We start from the raw sequence: 22,337 nt of genomic DNA, 5'->3' as shown, positions 1-22,337 counted from the left end.
AAAATTATAGAATCGTAAAATAAAACACATGCAGATTATAAAGGTAAACAGAATGACATTATTTTTTTTTAAATCAAATTTTATTTGATTGAACTTTTTTCGTTTTCTTAATCTTGCAAGGGAGATAATTCGTATATGCTTATTTGAAAGAAGCTTGCAAGTAAAAAGAAAGAAAGAAAGAATTACAGTGAGACAATAAAATGTTCTATTTCAGTTTCTTTCTTTGTTATTACTTTGTCATAGTCTGAAAAATATAGAACACTGGAATACTCAGTGACTCATTTAGTTGACATGAAAATTTTTTTTTTAATTATGTAAAAAAAAAAAAAAAAGAAGCATAATATATAGTGATATAAAAGTTCTAAGAATAACTGATACGGTTGGAAAACATCTAATTCAATTTAAATTTCTGAGGGTTTCACAGAAGTTTTATGTGGAAGGAATTTTTTATTCAAAAATCGAATGAAGTAAAACTGACCGACAGCAACATTGCTTCCCAAATAAAATTATATTGTCTTTAAAAAAAATCAATCAATTTAATTAAATTTATTTGACACTTTCGTGGGAAAGTATGAAACTAGGCCAGAAGGTGGAGATTAAAAAGTCAGTACCCAAGTGGCAGAAGACCCTGGCATAAAAAATGCTTGAACAGCCCATCGACAGTATGGGCGCCTCAGGCGATTAGCAATAAACTAATCTCCTTCTTCTTGGTAGATATATGATTAATTGTGATTTTGCTTTCTAGACATGATCGAATTCTTTTGATATCAAACTTCTTTTTTTCACAGATTGGCGATTGAATCTATTGTTGCCTCATATGTTGTTTTGTGTTATTTTTACTTGACACATTAGTTAATATTTTGGATTGAGTCCCACACCAGTTTTGGGGTCTTACTTTAAGGTGCTTTGTAATGGGAAGAGCATTTTTGGGATGATCCGAATTCAGAGAATGATGAAGCAAATATTTAAGCTAATAATAGATATTTAACAAACGTTTTTGTAACACATATATCCTTTCACAAATAAATCACAATAAAAAAATCTGTGGCAGTTACAAATTAAATAAAAGATTTATTTTCACTTGCAAATTAATGTTAGTCCCCGCCCCCTTGAGTGAATCGCCTACACCACATTGACCAATCAGCAGAAAGAGATGCATTGATGCTGTCTGTTGTCAAAGGAAGTTTTTTTTTTTTTATGGATCTCCATAATAGAAAAAAAAAATCTTCTTTCTTTTTCTGTTTTTCTGTCTTTCCGTTTTTTTGTCTTTTTAAAGCCAGGTCACCATTTTAGAGATCCGAGTTCACATCACTAAAACCTTTTCTTTTTAGTCTAATAAATATTTTAATAAATATTTTTAAAATTATAATTAATTGAAAGGTGTATGTTTTGTTTTTGATTCATAGCAAGTGTAATGGTGCTATAGTCTATGGGATAAGATCAGTCTTTGTACCAATGTAAGATTGGGGGGGGGATTTGTCAGTTGTATGTATATCTCATTATGTGTGTCTCTTTGTCTGGATCTATGTTTGTAATTGTGATACGCCTAGTGTCTGTATATGGCCGTTTTCATAATGTCTTATGTGTGTATAACCAAACGTTGACATACCGTTTACTTTGCCTCTTGGCTTCATCGCTCGTAGCTGCAAAAGAAATTGCATGCACAAAATAACAAGTCAGAAGCTTCCTTTAATTAATCTTTGGTTTATTTCTTTCTCAGTCTTGGCGGTTCAACATTCTTTTTTATTGACCGTTCTTAACTCTTTTTTTGTATTTCTTTCCCTGACGCATCATTCCCCCAATCTCGATGCATTTGTTCCGCCTAAAATTGAAAACCAGACTGACTTGCATGCGAGAGAAAAGATATTTTCCCCTCTTTCTTTCATGCTCTCTCTTTTTTTCTTCTTTCTTTCTTACTTTACGCATTCTCTTTCACACATACCCGAATGACCTATTTTAGGCTGCTATCGTCGACCCCTGCTACAGAGTTTGACATACATCAGCAACTTAACCCTTGAAGTCTTCTTGCACTCACCAACTTGCCAGCAAAATCATAATTTTCAACAATGCCAGTGTAAACCAGGATAGATTACATATCACTGAGAGGCTATTGTTATAGTTTTACCCGATTTAGTTAGAGTGGGTCATATTTTTTTTTTTCTAATGTAGGTCTGGTGATGTTGAGTTTAGTGATTTTGTCTCCAACATTAATTTCCTTTGATCTATTCGTGTTTTCTATGGTGTCAGAATCAGGGATATCAAAGTAAACCATTTTTATCTCCGGAATTGTTATGGTGCACAAATGGGTGCAATTGCTGAGTATAGTTCCATGGGGTGTAACTTCTAGGTACTTTCTCATTCAGAGCGCCATATGTTGTCAAGTTTATGTAGGTCCTATACACACTGATCTGGGTATAATATATCATGTTCAAGTCATATATATGATTCTACAATCCTTGGCTGTGAACTTGGCAGAGAAAGAATACCAACAAAAATGTACCTGGATTCTGCAGGTCAACTTTGAAATTGGTAAATAAAGTTCAAATGCAGTCATTGTATTCATTTGTGTTAATAGCATTAGAAATGGTTTGAATTTTAAAATTCCCTCACATTATAGATAAAATAGCAACTTTCGTTTAATGAATAGCCATCTTGAATTTTGTTTCTTGTGACTGTAAACTGGGGTGTGTGGCTAGAAGAATAGAGATATGCTGAATCCCAATCCCTTAGTTCCAGGTCCATTCTTACGCAAAGTAGTATTAACTTTCAAGGTTTCATCTATTGGTTAAATAGAAGCTGTATTGAGTGTAACATAAACTGCATCCAACTTAACAGAAATACATTTATTGAAAGTAAATAGAAGAACACAAACACGTTGAATATGCATAACATCAATTTGTTTAATTTCCTCTAATCTACCAATCATTGAAGAGAAGATAACTCTTGATGAAAATAGTTCAACTTCAAAGAACATTATTTCTCCTGATTTACCCAAGTTTGCAAAGTGTTTTCAATCTGCTATATTGTAGATATATAAAGTTTATAATGGATCATGTTCAAATCATATATGATTCTACAGTCTTTGGCTATGAACTTGGTAAATGAAGTTCAAATCCAGACATTGTGTTCAATGAATAGCCATCTTGGATTTTTTTTTTAATTCTTGTGACTGTAAACTGGCCTGGAGTTATAGAAGAAGTGCCGAATCCCAATCCTTTAACTATTGATGCTCCCAGGTCTATTCTGTTCCAGAGTGATATTACCTTTCAGAGTCGCATTCGAGTTAAATAGAATCTGTGCTGGACATCACATGAAACTGCATCCAGTGTAACGCAAATACATTAACTGGAAGAACACAGACATGTTGAATATTCACAAGATCAATTTATTTAATTTTGAAAAACATTTTCATAAAAAGCGTTACATTTAATCATGATAATTTTTTTCAATGTGAAACAAATCCCGTCTAGGAAAAAAAAAATAGTGTTTAAAAGAGAATAACTCTTTGCTCTTCAGTTATTTTGCTTTATCAAAACAGCATTTTGGAAAGCAGAATAATCTCTCCTCCAGTTTGAGACTTGGCAAATGACAAATGGGAAAATATTCCAATAGTCATGTTTAGCTCAGCAGCAAATATTCTCATTTAAAAGTAATTTCTTTTCTGTTGTATTCATATAATAAATAATAGTTATTATTAATCGTTTTCATTCAAATTATTTCTACATATTTTTGTCTTATCACTAGGGCTATGACAACAGCATATTCTTTTCATTGTTTTGACTCTCGAGTATATATCCGACACAGTTAGACACAATTAATCAACCGAGAACCACATCACTCTACATAAAAACATATAAGATATCAATGGATATATACCTGGGAATCAAAACAAGGAAAAGAATATGCTGTTGTCCTAGTCCTACCTATCACTCACAAAAGACCACTTTATTTTACTGGTAATGAGGGATTAAAAAAAAGAGATTAACAAACGGACATTTTTAACTGGTGATGAGTATTGAACAAAATAGAAATAATAATAATAAAAGAAAGAAAAAGTGACGGTACCAACTAATACCACACTAAATAATTGAGGAAAGTCAAAGAGGATGGAAAAAAAGAAAGCACTTAGCAGACCTCCACTGGATGACTGGGGATTATTGTCACTTAAATTCCTGTGAACATGAATGGTCACTACCAACGAGAAATCAATGGTAAACGGCTATTGTGATAATGCAAATTAATTTGCAAATGTTATCGAAAGAGGTAGAGAGTACTGAAAATCTGGAGAGACTTGTTTTCACTCAGACTTGGCGATTTCTCAAGACTTGTTAGAATTTTGTTTTATGAACCAATGAAAACTGAAGACTCTCAACTCAGGATTTTGACTACTTTGAATCAGCAACTTTGAATCAGCAACTTTTATACAGCAACTTTGAATCAGCAACTTTTATACAGCAGCTTTGAATCAGCAACTTTTATACAGCAGCTTTGAATCAGCAACTTTTATACAGCAACTTTGAATCAGCAACTTTTATACAGCAGCTTTGAATCAGCAACTTTTATACAGCAGCTTTGAATCAGCAACTTTTATACAGCAGCTTTGAATCAGCAACTTTTATACAGCAACTTTGAATCAACAACTTTTATATAGCAACTTTGAATCAGCAACTTTGAATCAGCAACTTTTATACAGAAACTTTGAATCAGCAACTTTTATACAGCAGCTTTGAATCAGCAACTTTTATACAGCAACTTTGAATCAGCAACTTTTATACAGCAGCTTTGAATCAGCAACTTTCATACAGCAACTTTGAATCAACAACTTTTATATAGCAACTTTGAATCAGCAACTTTGAATCAGCAACTTTTATACAGCAACTTTGAATCAGCAACTTTTATACAGCAGCTTTGAATCAGCAACTTTTATACAGCAACTTTGAATCAGCAACTTTTATACAGAAACTTTGAATCAGCAACTTTTATACAGACACTTTGAATCAGCAACTTTTATACAGCAACTTTGAATCAGCAACTTTTATACAGAAACTTTGAATCAGCAACTTTTATACAGCAACTTTGAATCAGCAACTTTTATACAGCAGCTTTGAATCAGCAACTTTTATACAGCAACTTTGAATCAGCAACTTTTATACAGCAGCTTTGAATCAGCAACTTTTATACAGCAGCTTTGAATCAGCAACTTTTATACAGCAACTTTGAATCAGCAACTTTTATACAGCAGCTTTGAATCAGCAACTTTTATACAGCAACTTTGAATCAACAACTTTTATATAGCAACTTTGAATCAGCAACTTTGAATCAGCAACTTTTATACAGAAACTTTGAATCAGCAACTTTTATACAGCAGCTTTGAATCAGCAACTTTTATACAGCAACTTTGAATCAGAAACTTTTATACAGCAGCTTTGAATCAGCAACTTTCATACAGCAACTTTGAATCAACAACTTTTATATAGCAACTTTGAATCAGCAACTTTGAATCAGCAACTTTTATACAGCAACTTTGAATCAGCAACTTTTATACAGCAGCTTTGAATCAGCAACTTTTATACAGCAACTTTGAATCAGCAACTTTTATACAGCAACTTTGAATCAGCAACTTTTATACAGACACTTTGAATCAGCAACTTTTATACAGCAACTTTGAATCAGCAACTTTTATACAGCAACTTTGAATCAACAATTTTTATATAGCAACTTTTAATCAGCAACTTTGAATCAGCAACTTTTATACAGCAACTTTGAATCAGCAACTTTTATACAGACACTTTGAATCAGCAACTTTTATACAGACACTTTGAATCAGCAACTTTTATACAGCCACTTTGAATCAACAATTTTTATATAGCAACTTTGAATCAGCAACTTTGAATCAGCAACTTTTATACAGACACTTTGAATCAGCAACTTTTATACAGCAACTTTGAATCAGCAACTTTTATACAGCAGCTTTGAATCAGCAACTTTTATACAGCAACTTTGAATCAGACCGTTAAACCAGCAACTTTGAATCAGCAACTTTTATACAGACACTTTGAATCAGCAACTTTTATACAGCAACTTTGAATCAGCAACTTTTATACAGACACTTTGAATCAGCAACTTTTATACAGCAACTTTGAATCAACAATTTTTATATAGCAACTTTGAATCAGCAACTTTGAATCAGCAACTTTTATACAGCAACTTTGAATCAGCAACTTTTATACAGCAGCTTTGAAACAGCAACTTTTATACAGCAACTTTGAATCAGCAACTTTTATACAGCAGCTTTGAATCAGCAACTTTTATACAGCAACTTTGAATCAACAACTTTTATATAGCAACTTTGAATCAGCAACTTTGAATCAGCAACTTTTATACAGAAACTTTGAATCAGCAACTTTTATACAGCAGCTTTGAATCAGCAACTTTTATACAGCAACTTTGAATCAACAACTTTTATATAGCAACTTTGAATCAGCAACTTTGAATCAGCAACTTTTATACAGACACTTTGAATCAGCAACTTTTATACAGCAACTTTGAATCAGCAACTTTTATACAGCAGCTTTGAATCAGCAACTTTTATACAGCAACTTTGAATCAGCAACTTTTATCCAGCAACTTTGAATCAGCAACTTTTATACAGAGACTTTGAATCAGCAACTTTTATACAGCAACTTTGAATCAGCAACTTTTATACAGCAACTTTGAATCAGCAACTTTTATACAGCAACTTTGAATCAACAATTTTTATATAGCAACTTTGAATCGGCAACATTGTATCAGCAACTTTTATACAGCAGCTTTGAATCAGCAACTTTTATACAGACACTTTGAATCAGCAACTTTTATACAGCAACTTTGAATCAGCAACTTTTATACAGCAGCTTTGAATCAGCAACTTTTATACAGCAACTTTGAATCAGCAACTTTTATACAGCAACTTTGAATCAGCAACTTTTATATAGCAACTTTGAATCAGCAACTTTGAATCAGCAACTTTTATACAGACACTTTGAATCAGCAACTTTTATACAGCAACTTTGAATCAGCAACTTTTATACAGCAGCTTTGAATCAGCAACTTTTATACAGCAACTTTGAATCAGCAACTTTTATACAGCAACTTTGAATCAGCAACTTTTATACAGAGACTTTGAATCAGCAACTTTTATACATCAACTTTGAATCAGCAACTTTTATACAGCAACTTTGAATCAGCAACTTTTATACAGCAACTTTGAATCAACAATTTTTATACAGCAACTTTGAATCGGCAACTTTGTATCAGCAACTTTTATACAGCAACTTTGAATCAGCAACTTTTATAAAGACACTTTGAATCAGCAACTTTTATACAGCAACTTTGAATCAGCAACTTTTATACAGACACTTTGAATCAGCAACTTTTATACAGCAACTTTGAATCAGCAACTTTTATACAGCAGCTTTGAATCAGCAACTTTTATACAGCAACTTTGAATCAGCAAGTTTTATACAGCAACTTTGAATCAGCAACTTTTATACAGAGACTTTGAATCAGCAACTTTTATACAGCAACTTTGAATCAGCAACTTTTATACAGCAACTTTGAATTAGCAACTTTTATACAGACACTTTGAATCACCAACTTTTATACAGCAACTTTGAATCAGCAACTTTTATACAGACACTTTGAATCAGCAACTTTTATACAGCAACTTTGAATCAACAATTTTTATATAGCAACTTTGAATCAGCAACTTTGAATCAGCAACTTTTATACAGCAACTTTGAATCAGCAACTTTTATACAGACACTTTGAATCAGCAACTTTTATACAGCAAGTTTGAATCAGCAACTTTTATACAGACACTTTGAATCAGCAACTTTTATACAGCAACTTTGAATCAACAATTTTTATATAGCAACTTTGAATCAGCAACTTTGAATCAGCAACTTTTATACAGCAGCTTTGAATCAGCAACTTTTATACAGCAACTTTGAATCAGCAACTTTTATACAGCAGCTTTGAATCAGCAACTTTTATACAGCAACTTTGAATCAGCAACTTTTATACAGCAACTTTGAATCAACAACTTTTATATAGCAACTTTGAATCAGCAACTTTTAATCAGAAACTTTTATACAGCAGCTTTGAATCAGCAACTTTTATACAGCAGCTTTGAATCAGCAACTTTTATACAGCAACTTTGAATCAGCAACTTTTATACAGCAGCTTTGAATCAGCAACTTTTATACAGCAACTTTGAATCAGAAACTTTTATACAGCAGCTTTGAATCAGCAACTTTTATACAGCAACTTTGAATCAGCAACTTTTATACAGCAACTTTGAATCAGCAACTTTTATACAGACACTTTGAATCAGCAACTTTTATACAGCAACTTTGAATCAGCAACTTTTATACAGAAACTTTGAATCAGCAACTTTTATACAGAAACTTTGAATCAACAATTTTTATATAGCAACTTTGAATCAGCAACTTTGAATCAGCAACTTTTATACAGCAACTTTGAATCAGCAACTTTTATACAGACACTTTGAATCAGCAACTTTTATACAGACACTTTGAATCAGCAACTTTTATACAGCAGCTTTGAATCAGCAACTTTTATACAGCAACTTTGAATCAGACCTTTAAACCAGCAACTTTGAATCAGCAACTTTTATACAGACACTTTGAATCAGCAACTTTTATACAGCAACTTTGAATCAGCAACTTTTATACAGACACTTTGAATCAGCAACTTTTATACAGCAACTTTGAATCAACAATTTTTATATAGCAACTTTGAATCAGCAACTTTGAATCAGCAACTTTTATACAGCAACTTTGAATCAGCAACTTTTATACAGCAGCTTTGAAACAGCAACTTTTATACAGCAACTTTGAATCAGCAACTTTTATACAGCAGCTTTGAATCAGCAACTTTTATACAGCAACTTTGAATCAACAACTTTTATATAGCAACTTTGAATCAGCAACTTTGAATCAGCAACTTTTATACAGACACTTTGAATCAGCAACTTTTATACAGCAACTTTGAATCAGCAACTTTTATACAGCAGCTTTGAATCAGCAACTTTTATACAGCAACTTTGAATCAGCAACTTTTATCCAGCAACTTTGAATCAGCAACTTTTATACAGAGACTTTGAATCAGCAACTTTTATACAGCAACTTTGAATCAGCAACTTTTATACAGCAACTTTGAATCAGCAACTTTTATACAGCAACTTTGAATCAACAATTTTTATATAGCAACTTTGAATCGGCAACATTGTATCAGCAACTTTTATACAGCAGCTTTGAATCAGCAACTTTTATACAGACACTTTGAATCAGCAACTTTTATACAGCAACTTTGAATCAGCAACTTTTATACAGCAGCTTTGAATCAGCAACTTTTATACAGCAACTTTGAATCAGCAACTTTTATACAGCAACTTTGAATCAGCAACTTTTATATAGCAACTTTGAATCAGCAACTTTGAATCAGCAACTTTTATACAGACACTTTGAATCAGCAACTTTTATACAGCAACTTTGAATCAGCAACTTTTATACAGCAGCTTTGAATCAGCAACTTTTATACAGCAACTTTGAATCAGCAACTTTTATACAGCAACTTTGAATCAGCAACTTTTATACAGAGACTTTGAATCAGCAACTTTTATACATCAACTTTGAATCAGCAACTTTTATACAGCAACTTTGAATCAGCAACTTTTATACAGCAACTTTGAATCAACAATTTTTATACAGCAACTTTGAATCGGCAACTTTGTATCAGCAACTTTTATACAGCAACTTTGAATCAGCAACTTTTATAAAGACACTTTGAATCAGCAACTTTTATACAGCAACTTTGAATCAGCAACTTTTATACAGACACTTTGAATCAGCAACTTTTATACAGCAACTTTGAATCAGCAACTTTTATACAGCAGCTTTGAATCAGCAACTTTTATACAGCAACTTTGAATCAGCAAGTTTTATACAGCAACTTTGAATCAGCAACTTTTATACAGAGACTTTGAATCAGCAACTTTTATACAGCAACTTTGAATCAGCAACTTTTATACAGCAACTTTGAATTAGCAACTTTTATACAGACACTTTGAATCACCAACTTTTATACAGCAACTTTGAATCAGCAACCTTTATACAGACACTTTGAATCAGCAACTTTTATACAGCAACTTTGAATCAACAATTTTTATATAGCAACTTTGAATCAGCAACTTTGAATCAGCAACTTTTATACAGCAACTTTGAATCAGCAACTTTTATACAGACACTTTGAATCAGCAACTTTTATACAGCAACTTTGAATCAGCAACTTTTATACAGACACTTTGAATCAGCAACTTTTATACAGCAACTTTGAATCAACAATTTTTATATAGCAACTTTGAATCAGCAACTTTGAATCAGCAACTTTTATACAGCAGCTTTGAATCAGCAACTTTTATACAGCAACTTTGAATCAGCAACTTTTATACAGCAGCTTTGAATCAGCAACTTTTATACAGCAACTTTGAATCAGCAACTTTTATACAGCAACTTTGAATCAACAACTTTTATATAGCAACTTTGAATCAGCAACTTTTAATCAGCAACTTTTATACAGCAGCTTTGAATCAGCAACTTTTATACAGCAGCTTTGAATCAGCAACTTTTATACAGCAACTTTGAATCAGCAACTTTTATACAGCAGCTTTGAATCAGCAACTTTTATACAGCAGCTTTGAATCAGCAACTTTTATACAGCAGTTTTGAATCAGCAACTTTTATACAGCAACTTTGAATAAGCAACTTTTATACAGCAGCTTTGAATCAGCAACTTTTATACAGCAACTTTGAATCAGCAACTTTTATACAGCAACTTTGAATCAGCAACTTTTATACAGAGACTTTGAATCAGCAACTTTTATACAGCAACTTTGAATCAGCAACTTTTATACAGCAACTTTGAATCAACAATTTTTATATAGCAACTTTTAATCAGCAACTTTGAATCAGCAACTTTTATACAGCAGCTTTGAATCAGCAACTTTTATACAGCAACTTTGAATCAGCAACTTTTATACAGCAGCTTTGAATCAGCAACTTTTATACAGCAACTTTGAATCAACAACTTTTATATAGCAACTTTGAATCAGCAACTTTGAATCAGCAACTTTTATACAGACACTTTGAATCAGCAACTTTTATACAGCAACTTTGAATCAACAATTTTTATATAGCAACTTTGAATCAGCAACTTTGAATCAGCAACTTTTATACAGCAACTTTGAATCAGCAACTTTTATACAGACACTATGAATCAGCAACTTTTATACAGCAACTTTGAATCAGCAACTTTTATACAGACACTTTGAATCAGCAACTTTTATACAGCAACTTTGAATCAACAATTTTTATATAGCAACTTTGAATCAGCAACTTTGAATCAGCAACATTTATACAGCAGCTTTGAATCAGCAACTTTTATACAGCAACTTTGAATCAGCAACTTTTATACAGCAGCTTTGAATCAGCAACTTTTATACAGCAACTTTGAATCAACAACTTTTATATAGCAACTTTGAATAAGCAACTTTTAATCAGCAACTTTTATACAGCAGCTTTGAATCAGCAACTTTTATACAGCAGCTTTGAATCAGCAACTTTTATACAGCAGCTTTGAATCAGCAACTTTTATACAGCAGCTTTGAATCAGCAACTTTTATACAGCAGCTTTGAATCAGCAACTTTTATACAGCAACTTTGAATCAACAACTTTTATATAGCAACTTTGAATCAGCAACTTTGAATCAGCAACTTTTATACAGAAACTTTGAATCAGCAACTTTTATACAGCAGCTTTGAATCAGCAACTTTTATACAGCAACTTTGAATCAGCAACTTTTATACAGCAGCTTTGAATCAGCAACTTTTATACAGCAACTTTGAATCAACAACTTTTATATAGCAACTTTGAATCAGCAACTTTGAATCAGCAACTTTTATACAGCAACTTTGAATCAGCAACTTTTATACAGCAGCTTTGAATCAGCAACTTTTACACAGCAACTTTGAATCAGCAACTTTTATACAGAAACTTTGAATCAGCAACTTTTATACAGACACTTTGAATCAGCAACTTTTATACAGCAACTTTGAATCAGCAACTTTTATACAGAAACTTTGAATCAGCAACTTTTATATAGCAACTTTGAATCAGCAACTTTTATACAGCAGCTTTGAATCAGCAACTTTTATACAGCAACTTTGAATCAGCAACTTTTATACAGCAGCTTTGAATCAGCAACTTTTATACAGCAGCTTTGAATCAGCAACTTTTATACAGCAACTTTGAATCAGCAACTTTTATACAGCAGCTTTGAATCAGCAACTTTTATACAGCAACTTTGAATCAACAACTTTTATATAGCAACTTTTAATCAGCAACTTTTAATCAGCAACTTTTATACAGAAACTTTGAATCAGCAACTTTTATACAGCAGCTTTGAATCAGCAACTTTTATACAGCAACTTTGAATCAGCAACTTTTATACAGCAGCTTTGAATCAGCAACTTTCATACAGCAACTTTGAATCAACAACTTTTATATAGCAACTTTGAATCAGCAACTTTGAATCAGCAGCTTTTATACAGCAACTTTGAATCAGCAACTTTTATACAGCAGCTTTGAATCAGCAACTTTTATACAGCAACTTTGAATCAGCAACTTTTATACAGCAACTTTGAATCAGCAACTTTTATACAGACACTTTGAATCAGCAACTTTTATACAGCAACTTTGAATCAGCAACTTTTATACAGAAACTTTGAATCAGCAACTTTTATACAGCAACTTTGAATCAACAATTTTTATATAGCAACTTTGAATCAGCAACTTTGAATCAGCAACTTTTATACAGCAACTTTGAATCAGCAACTTTTATACAGACACTTTGAATCAGCAACTTTTATACAGACACTTTGAATCAGCAACTTTTATACAGCCACTTTGAATCAACAATTTTTATATAGCAACTTTGAATCAGCAACTTTGAATCAGCAACTTTTATACAGACACTTTGAATCAGCAACTTTTATACAGTAACTTTGAATCAGCAACTTTTATACAGCAGCTTTGAATCAGCAACTTTTATACAGCAACTTTGAATCAGACCTTTAAACCAGCAACTTTGAATCAGCAACTTTTATACAGACACTTTGAATCAGCAACTTTTATACAGCAACTTTGAACCAGCAACTTTTATACAGACACTTTGAATCAGCAACTTTTATACAGCAACTTTGAATCAACAATTTTTATATAGCAACTTTGAATCAGCAACTTTGAATCAGCAACTTTTATACAGCAACTTTGAATCAGCAACTTTTATACAGCAGCTTTGAAACAGCAACTTTTATACAGCAACTTTGAATCAGCAACTTTTATACAGCAGCTTTGAATCAGCAACTTTTATACAGCAACTTTGAATCAACAACTTTTATATAGCAACTTTGAATCAGCAACTTTGAATCAGCAACTTTTATACAGAAACTTTGAATCAGCAACTTTTATACAGCAGCTTTGAATCAGCAACTTTTATACAGCAACTTTGAATCAACAACTTTTATATAGCAACTTTGAATCAGCAACTTTGAATCAGCAACTTTTATACAGACACTTTGAATCAGCAACTTTTATACAGCAACTTTGAATCAGCAACTTTTATACAGCAGCTTTGAATCAGCAACTTTTATACAGCAACTTTGAATCAGCAACTTTTATACAGCAACTTTGAATCAGCAACTTTTATACAGAGACTTTGAATCAGCAACTTTTATACAGCAACTTTGAATCAGCAACTTTTATACAGCAACTTTGAATCAGCAACTTTTATACAGCAACTTTGAATCAACAATTTTTATATAGCAACTTTGAATCGGCAACATTGTATCAGCAACTTTTATACAGCAACTTTGAATCAGCAACTTTTATACAGCAACTTTGAATCAGCAACTTTTATACAGCAGCTTTGAATCAGCAACTTTTATACAGCAACTTTGAATCAGCAACTTTTATACAGCAACTTTGAATCAGCAACTTTTATATAGCAACTTTGAATACGCAACTTTGAATCAGCAACTTTTATACAGACACTTTGAATCAGCAACTTTTATACAGCAGCTTTGAATCAGCAACTTTTATACAGCAGCTTTGAATCAGCAACTTTTATACAGCAACTTTGAATCAGCAACTTTTATACAGCAACTTTGAATCAGCAACTTTTATACAGAGACTTTGAATCAGCAACTTTTATACAGCAACTTTGAATCAGCAACTTTTATACAGCAACTTTGAATCAGCAACTTTTATACAGCAACTTTGAATCAACAATTTTTATACAGCAACTTTGAATCGGCAACTTTGTATCAGCAACTTTTATACAGCAACTTTGAATCAGCAACTTTTATAAAGACACTTTGAATCAGCAACTTTTATACAGCAACTTTGAATCAGCAACTTTTATACAGACACTTTGAATCAGCAACTTTTATACAGCAACTTTGAATCAGCAACTTTTATACAGCAGCTTTGAATCAGCAACTTTTATACAGCAACTTTGAATCAGCAACTTTTATACAGCAACTTTGAATCAGCAACTTTTATACAGAGACTTTGAATCAGCAACTTTTATACAGCAACTTTGAATCAGCAACTTTTATACAGAAACTTTGAATCAGCAACTTTTATACAGACACTTTGAATCAGCAACTTTTATACAGCAACTTTGAATCAGCAACTTTTATACAGACACTTTGAATCAGCAACTTTTATACAGCAACTTTGAATCAACAATTTTTATATAGCAACTTTGAATCAGCAACTTTGAATCAGCAACTTTTATACAGCAACTTTTAATCAGCAACTTTTATACAGACACTTTGAATCAGCAACTTTTATACAGCAACTTTGAATCAGCAACTTTTATACAAACACTTTGAATCAGCAACTTTTATACAGCAACTTTGAATCAACAATTTTTAAATTAGCAACTTTGAATCAGCAACTTTGAATCAGCAACTTTTATACAGCAGCTTTGAATCAGCAACTTTTATACAGCAACTTTGAATCAGCAACTTTTATACAGCAGCTTTGAATCAGCAACTTTTATACAGCAACTTTGAATCAGCAACTTTTATACAGCAACTTTGAATCAACAACTTTTATATAGCAACTTTGAATCAGCAACTTTTAATCAGCAACTTTTATACAGCAGCTTTGAATCAGCATCTTTTATACAGCAGCTTTAAATCAGCAACTTTTATACAGCAACTTTGAATCAGCAACTTTTATACAGCAGCTTTGAATCAGCAACTTTTATACAGCAGCTTTGAATCAGCAACTTTTATACAGCAGTTTTGAATCAGCAACTTTTATACAGCAACTTTGAATAAGCAACTTTTATACAGCAGCTTTGAATCAGCAACTTTTATACAGCAACTTTGAATCAGCAACTTTTATACAGCAACTTTGAATCAGCAACTTTTATACAGAGACTTTGAATCAGCAACTTTTATACAGCAACTTTGAATCAGCAACTTTTATACAGCAACTTTGAATCAGCAACTTTTATACAGCAACTTTGAATCAACAACTTTTATATAGCAACTTTGAATCAGCAACTCTTATACAGAGACTTTGAATCAGCAACTTTTATACAGCAACTTTGAATCAGCAACTTTTATACAGACACTTTGAATCAGCAACTTTTATACAGCAACTTTGAATCAACAATTTTTATATAGCAACTTTGAATCAGCAACTTTGAATCAGCAACTTTTATACAGCAACTTTGAATCAGCAACTTTTATACAGACACTATGAATCAGCAACTTTTATACAGCAACTTTGAATCAGCAACTTTTATACAGACACTTTGAATCAGCAACTTTTATACAGCAACTTTGAATCAACAATTTTTATATAGCAACTTTGAATCAGCAACTTTGAATCAGCAACATTTATACAGCAGCTTTGAATCAGCAACTTTTATACAGCAACTTTGAATCAGCAACTTTTATACAGCAGCTTTGAATCAGCAACTTTTATACAGCAACTTTGAATCAACAACTTTTATATAGCAACTTTGAATCAGCAACTTTTATACAGCAACTTTTATACAGCAGCTTTGAATCAGCAACTTTTATACAGCAGCTTTGAATCAGCAACTTTTATACAGCAGCTTTGAATCAGCAACATTTATACAGCAGCTTTGAATCGGCAACTTTTATACAGCAGCTTTGAATCAGCAACTTTTATACAGCAACTTTGAATCAACAACTTTTATATAGCAACTTTGAATCAGCAACTTTGAATCAGCAACTTTTATACAGAAACTTTGAATCAGCAACTTTTATACAGCAGCTTTGAATCAGCAACTTTTATACAGCAACTTTGAATCAGCAACTTTTATACAGCAGCTTTGAATCAGCAACTTTCATACAGCAACTTTGAATCAACAACTTTTATATAGCAACTTTGAATCAGCAACTTTGAATCAGCAACTTTTATACAGCAACTTTGAATAAGCAACTTTTATACAGCAGCTTTGAATCAGCAACTTTTATACAGCAACTTTGAATCAGCAACTTTTATACAGAAACTTTGAATCAGCAACTTTTATACAGACACTTTGAATCAGCAACTTTTATACAGCAACTTTGAATCAGCAACTTTTATACAGAAACTTTGAATCAGCAACTTTTATACAGCAACTTTGAATCAGCAACTTTTATACAGCAGCTTTGAATCAGCAACTTTTATACAGCAACTTTGAATCAGCAACTTTTATACAGCAACTTTGAATCAACAACTTTTATATAGCAACTTTGAATCAGCAACTTTTAATCAGCAACTTTTATACAGAAGCTTTGAATCAGCAACTTTTATACAGCAGCATTGAATCAGCAACTTTTATACAGCAACTTTGAATCAGCAACTTTTATACAGCAGCTTTGAATCAGCAACTTTTATACAGCAGCTTTGAATCAGCAACTTTTATACAGCAGTTTTGAATCAGCCACTTTTATACAGCAACTTTGAATAAGCAACTTTTATACAGCAGCTTTGAATCAGCAACTTTTATACAGCAACTTTGAATCAGCAACTTTTATACAGCAACTTTGAATCAGCAACTTTTATACAGAGACTTTGAATCAGCAACTTTTATACAGCAACTTTGAATCAGCAACTTTTATACAGCAACTTTGAATCAGCAACTTTTATACAGCAACTTTGAATCAGCAACTTTTATACAGCAACTTTGAATCAACAACTTTTATATAGCAACTTTGAATCAGCAACTCTTATACAGAGACTTTGAATCCGCAACTTTTATACAGCAACTTTGAATCAGCAACTTTTATACAGACACTTTGAATCAGCAACTTTTATACAGCAACTTTGAATCAACAATTTTTATATAGCAACTTTGAATCAGCAACTTTGAATCAGCAACTTTTATACAGCAACTTTGAATCAGCAACTTTTATACAGACACTATGAATCAGCAACTTTTATACAGCAACTTTGAATCAGCAACTTTTATACAGACACTTTGAATCAGCAACTTTTATACAGCAACTTTGAATCAACAATTTTTATATAGCAACTTTTAATCAGCAACTTTGAATCAGCAACATTTATACAGCAGCTTTGAATCAGCAACTTTTATACAGCAACTTTGAATCAGCAACTTTTATACAGCAGCTTTGAATCAGCAACTTTTATACAGCAACTTTGAATCAACAACTTCTATATAGCAACTTTGAATCAGCAACTTTTAATCAGCAACTTTTATACAGCAGCTTTGAATCAGCAACTTTTATACAGCAGCTTTGAATCAGCAACTTTTATACAGCAGCTTTGAATCAGCAACTTTTATACAGCAGCTTTGAATCAGCAACTTTTATACAGCAGCTTTGAATCAGCAACATTTATACAGCAACTTTGAATCAACAACTTTTATATAGCAACTTTGAATCAGCAACTTTGAATCAGCAACTTTTATACAGAAACTTTGAATCAGCAACTTTTATACAGCAGCTTTGAATCAGCAACTTTTATACAGCAACTTTGAATCAGCAACTTTTATACAGCAGCTTTGAATCAGCAACTTTCATACAGCAACTTTGAATCAACAACTTTTATATAGCAACTTTGAATCAGCAACTTTGAATCAGCAACTTTTATACAGCAACTTTGAATCAGCAACTTTTATACAGCAGCTTTGAATCAGCAACTTTTATACAGCAACTTTGAATCAGCAACTTTTATACAGCAACTTTGAATCAGCAACTTTTATACAGAAACTTTGAATCAGCAACTTTTATACAGCAACTTTGAATCAGCAACTTTTATACAGAAACTTTGAATCAGCAACTTTTATACAGAAACTTTGAATCAGCAACTTTTATACAGCAGCTTTGAATCAGCAACTTTTATACAGCAACTTTGAATCAGCAACTTTTATACAGCAGCTTTGAATCAGCAACTTTTATACAGCAGCTTTGAATCAGCAACTTTTATACAGCAACTTTGAATCAGCAACTTTTATACAGCAGCTTTGAATCAGCAACTTTTATACAGCAACTTTGAATCAACAACTTTTATATAGCAACTTTGAATCAGCAACTTTGAATCAGCAACTTTTATACAGAAACTTTGAATCAGCAACTTTTATACAGCAGCTTTGAATCAGCAACTTTTATACAGCAACTTTGAATCAGCAACTTTTATACAGCAGCTTTGAATCAGCAACTTTCATACAGCAACTTTGAATCAACAACTTTTATATAGCAACTTTGAATCAGCAACTTTGAATCAGCAGCTTTTATACAGCAACTTTGAATCAGCAACTTTTATACAGCAGCTTTGAATCAGCAACTTTTATACAGCAACTTTGAATCAGCAACTTTTATACAGCAACTTTGAATCAGCAACTTTTATACAGACACTTTGAATCAGCAACTTTTATACAGCAACTTTGAATCAGCAACTTTTATACAGAAACTTTGAATCAGCAACTTTTATACAGCAACTTTGAATCAACAATTTTTATATAGCAACTTTGAATCAGCAACTTTGAATCAGCAACTTTTATACAGCAACTTTGAATCAGCAACTTTTATACAGACACTTTGAATCAGCAACTTTTATACAGACACTTTGAATCAGCAACTTTTATACAGCCACTTTGAATCAACAATTTTTATATAGCAACTTTGAATCAGCAACTTTGAATCAGCAACTTTTATACAGACACTTTGAATCAGCAACTTTTATACAGCAACTTTGAATCAGCAACTTTTATACAGCAGCTTTGAATCAGCAACTTTTATACAGCAACTTTGAATCAGACCTTTAAACCAGCAACTTTGAATCAGCAACTTTTATACAGACACTTTGAATCAGCAACTTTTATACAGCAACTTTGAATCAGCAACTTTTATACAGACACTTTGAATCAGCAACTTTTATACAGCAACTTTGAATCAACAATTTTTATATAGCAACTTTGAATCAGCAACTTTGAATCAGCAACTTTTATACAGCAACTTTGAATCAGCAACTTTTATACAGCAGCTTTGAAACAGCAACTTTTATACAGCAACTTTGAATCAGCAACTTTTATACAGCAGCTTTGAATCAGCAACTTTTATACAGCAACTTTGAATCAACAACTTTTATATAGCAACTTTGAATCAGCAACTTTGAATCAGCAACTTTTATACAGAAACTTTGAATCAGCAACTTTTATACAGCAGCTTTGAATCAGCAACTTTTATACAGCAACTTTGAATCAACAACTTTTATATAGCAACTTTGAATCAGCAACTTTGAATCAGCAACTTTTATACAGACACTTTGAATCAGCAACTTTTATACAGCAACTTTGAATCAGCAACTTTTATACAGCAGCTTTGAATCAGCAACTTTTATACAGCAACTTTGAATCAGCAACTTTTATACAGCAACTTTGAATCAGCAACTTTTATACAGAGACTTTGAATCAGCAACTTTTATACAGCAACTTTGAATCAGCAACTTTTATACAGCAACTTTGAATCAGCAACTTTTATACAGCAACTTTGAATCAACAATTTTTATATAGCAACTTTGAATCGGCAACATTGTATCAGCAACTTTTATACAGCAACTTTGAATCAGCAACTTTTATACAGACACTTTGAATCAGCAACTTTTATACAGCAACTTTGAATCAGCAACTTTTATACAGCAGCTTTGAATCAGCAACTTTTATACAGCAACTTTGAATCAGCAACTTTTATACAGCAACTTTGAATCAGCAACTTTTATATAGCAACTTTGAATCAGCAACTTTGAATCAGCAACTTTTATACAGACACTTTGAATCAGCAACTTTTATACAGCAACTTTGAATCAGCAACTTTTATACAGCAGCTTTGAATCAGCAACTTTTATACAGCAACTTTGAATCAGCAACTTTTATACAGCAACTTTGAATCAGCAACTTTTATACAGAGACTTTGAATCAGCAACTTTTATACAGCAACTTTGATTCAGCAACTTTTATACAGCAGCTTTGAATCAGCAACTTTTATACAGCAACTTTGAATCAACAATTTTTATACAGCAACTTTGAATCGGCAACTTTGTATCAGCAACTTTTATACAGCAACTTTGAATCAGCAACTTTTATAAAGACACTTTAATCAGCAACTTTTATACAGCAACTTTGAATCAGCAACTTTTATACAGACACTTTGAATCAGCAACTTTTATACAGCAACTTTGAATCAGCAACTTTTATACAGCAGCTTTGAATCAGCAACTTTTATACAGCAACTTTGAATCAGCAACTTTTATACAGCAACTTTGAATCAGCAACTTTTATACAGAGACTTTGAATCAGCAACTTTTATACAGCAACTTTGAATCAACAACTTTTATACAGCAACTTTGAATCAGCAACTTTTATACAGACACTTTGAATCAGCAACTTTTATACAGCAACTTTGAATCAGCAACTTTTATACAGACACTTTGAATCAGCAACTTTTATACAGCAACTTTGAATCAACAATTTTTATATAGCAACTTTGAATCAGCAACTTTGAATCAGCAACTTTTATACAGCAACTTTGAATCAGCAACTTTTATACAGACACTTTGAATCAGCAACTTTTATACAGCAACTTTGAATCAGCAACTTTTATACAGACACTTTGAATCAGCAACTTTTATACAGCAACTTTGAATCAACAATTTTTATATAGCAACTTTGAATCAGCAACTTTGAATCAGCAACTTTTATACAGCAGCTTTGAATCAGCAACTTTTATACAGCAACTTTGAATCAGCAACTTTTATACAGCAACTTTGAATCAGCAACTTTTATACAGCAACTTTGAATCAACAACTTTTATATAGCAACTTTGAATCAGCAACTTTTAATCAGCAACTTTTATACAGCAGCTTTGAATCAGCAACTTTTATACAGCAGCTTTGAATCAGCAACTTTTATACAGCAACTTTGAATCAGCAACTTTTATACAGCAGCTTTGAATCAGCAACTTTTATACAGCAGCTTTGAATCAGCAACTTTTATACAGCAGTTTTGAATCAGCAACTTTTATACAGCAACTTTGAATAAGCAACTTTTATACAGCAGCTTTGAATCAGCAACTTTTATACAGCAACTTTGAATCAGCAACTTTTATACAGCAACTTTGAATCAGCAACTTTTATACAGAGACTTTGAATCAGCAACTTTTATACAGCAACTTTGAATCAGCAACTTTTATACAGCAACTTTGAATCAGCAACTTTTATACAGCAACTTTGAATCAACAATTTTTATATAGCAACTTTTAATCAGCAACTTTGAATCAGCAACTTTTATACAGCAGCTTTGAATCAGCAACTTTTATACAGCAACTTTGAATCAGCAACTTTTATACAGCAGCTTTGAATCAGCAACTTTTATACAGCAACTTTGAATCAACAACTTTTATATAGCAACTTTGAATCAGCAACTTTGAATCATCAACTTTTATACAGACACTTTGAATCAGCAACTTTTATACAGCAACTTTGAATCAGCAACTTTTACACAGCAGCTTTGAATCAGCAACTTTTATACAGCAACTTTGAATCAGCAACTTTTATACAGCAACTTTGAATCAGCAACTCTTATACAGAGACTTTGAATCAGCAACTTTTATACAGCAACTTTGAATCAGCAACTTTTATACAGACACTTTGAATCAGCAACTTTT

General features: G+C 32.1%; 1 long non-coding RNA gene across 1 annotated transcript in view; it reads right to left on the bottom strand.

Moving 5' to 3' along the window:
* Positions 1-1,451: 1,451 nt before the first annotated feature.
* LOC145245924 (uncharacterized) overlaps positions 1,452-22,337 on the bottom strand; it is a 46,876-nt gene continuing 25,990 nt past the window's right edge. The window contains exon 3 of the long non-coding RNA XR_013863048.1: positions 1,452-3,345. This is a non-coding gene — a long non-coding RNA (uncharacterized LOC145245924). The remainder of the gene's footprint in view (positions 3,346-22,337) is intronic.

Source organism: Euprymna scolopes, chromosome 23, assembly GCF_053919585.1.
Source record: "Euprymna scolopes isolate OS-2025 chromosome 23, ASM5391958v1, whole genome shotgun sequence".
Classification (NCBI taxonomy): domain Eukaryota; kingdom Metazoa; phylum Mollusca; class Cephalopoda; order Sepiida; family Sepiolidae; genus Euprymna; species Euprymna scolopes.
This window is presented reverse-complemented; position numbering and strand designations above follow the sequence as displayed.